Here is a 4,357-nt window from a genome sequence, read left to right as displayed (position 1 = left end):
GGTTAGATAGAGTGACCTGTAACACCTCTCTCTGCTCTCGCATTTTCTCATTCTGTGGCATAATACAATGGAAAAGAGAGCTGGGAGAGAAGAATGGGTTATTAAGTCCTGATCCCAAATCTGCCACCATCTAGCTATGTAACCTAGTACAGGTCACTTCATTTCTCTAAACCTCAACTGCAAAAGGAGAAAGTTAGAGAAAATGGCCTAAAATTCCATCTAGGTCTACGTTGTTTGTAGCCTTCATTTATTAGTGACCATATCATTTCAACTCTTTGAAAGCCTTGTTCAGAGAAATATACCGAAAGTTATTCCAGCTCAGAAAAAGAGAAGTTAGAAAAAGAATGGAAACCAATTTTAGATTCTTTAGACGAGTATCAGAGGAAAGAAAGCCGAAACTTTCAAAATCTAAAGAAGAGGTTATGGACCTAAAATAATACAAACAATGTATAATTTTATTGTGAAAATATTTTAATGAATATCCTTGGAAGGAAAATAAATGACTATACCACTGACAGAGGGAGGGCCAATAGTGTGTTTCATCACGGAAAAAAAAAACCTCCTATGAAAAACTTAGTCAAAACCCCTGTACGGCAGAGTGGTGATGACTTGGAAGAAGTAGCAGGAGACACAGCAGCAGCACAAGGCCCAAGGTGACAGCAGATACAGAGCAGCTCATTTTAAGTGTAAGGTTTCAGGACAGATATAGAAGTGCTAACAAGCTCTTTGAACATAACTCCGGTCACAAATAAGGGGGCAGCTCTACTATATGCATCACGAGAAGATGGGCCAAACTCTTCAGTACACCAGTAGTAATGGCCAGTAGTTGTGGCCAGACCAATGATCACGTTTGAAATACTATGCCAAAAATTTTACCAGGTATCCTTGAAAGGGATTCATATGATTATATTAAAGACACTTTAAAATTATTTATAAAATATTAAGTATAAAATATTTAGAAAATAATTTCAATTGACTGAAGAATGTGTTAATGCCTACTGATGGTTCTTTCTGGTGTAATGAAAATAATATTAACATAATAATTAATGCATGAAAGGACAGAGTTCTTCACCATTAGTCAGTTATACATAAGGGTGTGATGTGTCACATGACCCAGAACAGAACAAGAAGGTTGAAACATAAAATTTGGTTATGATAGTTGCAGACCTACAAGTAGAGGCTACGTTTTGATTATCTGTTTTCTTTCTTCGCCCATAAATTCACCCTTTGAACAATAGCTGGCTCCCATACAAGGCAATCTTCTTTTGATTAGTTTTTACCTTGTTCCCCCAAAGCAACATCAAAAAGGTACCAATTTAGATGATGAAGCCAGACCTAATGGCCTAGCTGCATCATATAAAGGCACCACGCTGTATGAGCTACATGGATTTAAAAGCTAAAAAAGCAATTCCTGGGTTTAGGTTTTTCTCAAGTTTTTTTTTTTTTCCTTTTAAATAACAGATTTGAAATTCAGTAAGATACTTCCTGACATTGTTCCTGTTCTTCTGTGTACCTGGAAGGATGACTCAATCTGTAGCTTCTTAAACAACACCTGGGCTAAACTTTCAACAAAATTAGAAAATGGCCCCAAAGTTTGAATAGTGATTCATTAAAAATATATATGTTTGAGGTCTTCTTATAACCTAGGTACAGGCGCAAGGGAAGTAGAGGAAAACAAAATATATTAGTCAGATTTTTCTTTATAGCAAATACCTTCGAAATCTCAACAACTTGCTATGATGAACATTTAATTAATACTCCTAGGTTTATAAGTTGGCTGTCAGTTCAAAGCTCACCTGGGCTACGCCAAACTCCACATAAGGCTCATGTCTGCTCTACATTGTCTGAGTCAGTCTGAAGAAGCAATGATTCTGAGCCATGTTCTTTTCACAAAGTATAGAAGCTCAGAATTTATCAGAGCATGCCTGTGATCAACTTACTGCCTTTCAACTCCAAATTCACTCTTTAGTACCTGCTCTGCGAGAGTGGACTGGACTCGATTTCCAGTCAAGATGGCAGAGTAGGTAATGCTGTGCTGGCCTCTTCTCACAACCACATCAAAATTACAACTAAACAAGTCTACAGCCATGCCACCCTGAACGTGCCTGATCTCTTCTGATCTCGGAAGCTAAGCAAGGTCGGGCCTGGTTAGTACTTGGATGCGAGACCACCTAGGAAGACCAGGCGTTATAGGCTTAAAAAATAAAAAATTACAACCAAACTACAGAACAACCATCACTGGGAGTCGCCTGAAGTCTAGGTAAACAGAAGTCTCACACCTAAGGACACGCAGAAGAGGTCACCTCGAGACAGGCAGAAAGGGAGGAGATGCAGAATGTGCTAGCTAGTCTCACACCCACACGTGGCAGTTGAGAATCAGGAAAGAGATCTCAGCTGAAAGATATCTAGAAAGGGATCCAAGACTCACATCAGGCTCCCCAACCCAGGGTTTCAGACCCAGTAAGAAAAGTCTCCACAACTTTTGGCTATGAAAACAAGCAGAGATTGTGGCTGAGTGAGACCGAGGCCTGAGGAAGTCCCAGACTTGCCTCTTAAAGGGCCCACGCATAGACTTACTTGATGACGGACTCAGCTGCTGAGCTCCAGCGCTGGGACAGCAGATCAAAAGGCACCAGGGACATATAAGGAGGAACTCAATCGTCTGGCTTCAGGGCGAGCGCTGGAGGGGCACCTTTCTCCCAGACAGAAGTGTTGGCAGAGGCCATTGTTCCCTCGCTGAGCCCTCCCCTTGCCCAGCGAACAGACGCAGGTGGCCGCAATGTCAGAGGCTCCATCAGCATGGCTAACACTGGTCTCCCTCAGGTGATTCCATGAGACCCCGCCCCACCCAACTTGCAGGCCCACCCAAGCCACTTCCAGTGGCTTTTCCATATAAACAGCCTGTTGTAGTTAATGCTGCGGACTTTCCTAAAACCTCTCAAAGGTTCACAAACCCCAAAAAGCAGCACCTGGCTTTGGCGTGGCATGTACCTCTTGCTAAATAGTTTCAAGACCAGTACTGGTGGGGCCAGTTCATGGCTTGGCCTCTAGAGGCATCTCCAAGCCCAGAGTGGGTGGTAGCCATCTGTGGATTGCTTTGTGGATCATGCCAGGTGGCCCTGAGTAGGGCACAGGCTGCAGATGAACTTGGCCTGGGGTGAGGCCCCTCCCAGGAGGCCCTGAAGGAGAGCTTTGGACAGAGACGGAGCATCACCAGGCTGTCTCCGAGGAGAACACACCAAAGGGCAGACAGGGCAGGCACCAGAGCACTGCTAAAGTGCATCCTGCTCCGTAGGGTCAACCTCTGAACAACAGCTCCTCCACCATAGTCACCAGCCAGTCCTCATACCAATCAGCTCAAGGGCTAATACCTCCCATTAATGTGCAAACAGCAACCAAGTCTCAACTACAACAGGAGGGTGCATACAACACATAACATGGGACACACCTGAACACCCGGCTCAAGTGACCAGGTAGACTGTGCCACAGGGCCCCACAGGATACCTACTACATAAGGCCACTCTGCTAAGACCAGGAGACATAGCAGCTCTACCTAATACATAGAAACAAACACAGGAAGGCAGCCAAAATGGGGAGACAAAGAAACATGTCCCAAATAAAAGCATAAAACAAAACCCCAGAAAAATAACTAAACAAGAAAGTAAAGGGATGGAAAAAGATATTTCATGAAAATGGAAACAGAAAAAAAAAAAACCAGCTGGGGTAGCAATACTTATACCAGGCAAAATGACAAATAAAGGCTATAACAAGAAATAAAAAGGACCTAGTAATTCCACTACTGGATATTTATTCAAAGAAACCCGAAAAACTACTTAGAAGGGACATGGGCATAAATATGTTCATTGCAGCATTACTTACAATAGCCAAGATATGGAGGCAACATGTGTGTCCATCAATGGATGAATGGATAATGAAGAGGCGGTACAAATATACAGTGGAATATTACTCAGCCATAAAAAAGAATGAAATCTTGCCACCTGCCACAACATGGATGGACATAAAGGGTATCGTGCTGAGTGGAGTGTCAGACAGAGAAAGGCAAATGCCATAATTTCACTTACACGTGGAATCTAAAGAAAACAAACAAACAAACAAAAGTGAAACAAACTCATAGATATAGAGATCATTTTGATGGTTGCCGGATGGGAAGGTGTTGGGGAGGTGGGTGAAAAACGGGAATTAAGGAGTACAAATTGGTAGTTACAAAATAATCATAGGGATGTGAAGTATAGCATAGGGAATATAGCCAATAATATTGTAATAACTATGTATGGTATCCATTGGTTACTAGATTTTCCGGGATGATCGCTTTGTAAGTTATATAAATGTCTACATA

General features: G+C 42.3%; 1 pseudogene; it reads left to right on the top strand.

Annotated features, from left to right (window-relative positions):
* Positions 1-2,077: 2,077 nt before the first annotated feature.
* LOC112479516 lies at positions 2,078-2,196 on the top strand (annotated as a pseudogene).
* The last annotated feature ends 2,161 nt before the right edge of the window (positions 2,197-4,357 follow it).

Source organism: Pteropus alecto, unplaced genomic scaffold (genome assembly GCF_000325575.1).
Source record: "Pteropus alecto unplaced genomic scaffold, ASM32557v1 scaffold23, whole genome shotgun sequence".
Classification (NCBI taxonomy): domain Eukaryota; kingdom Metazoa; phylum Chordata; class Mammalia; order Chiroptera; family Pteropodidae; genus Pteropus; species Pteropus alecto.
Note: the sequence above shows the minus strand (reverse complement) of the source record. Positions and strands in the feature narration are given on the sequence as shown.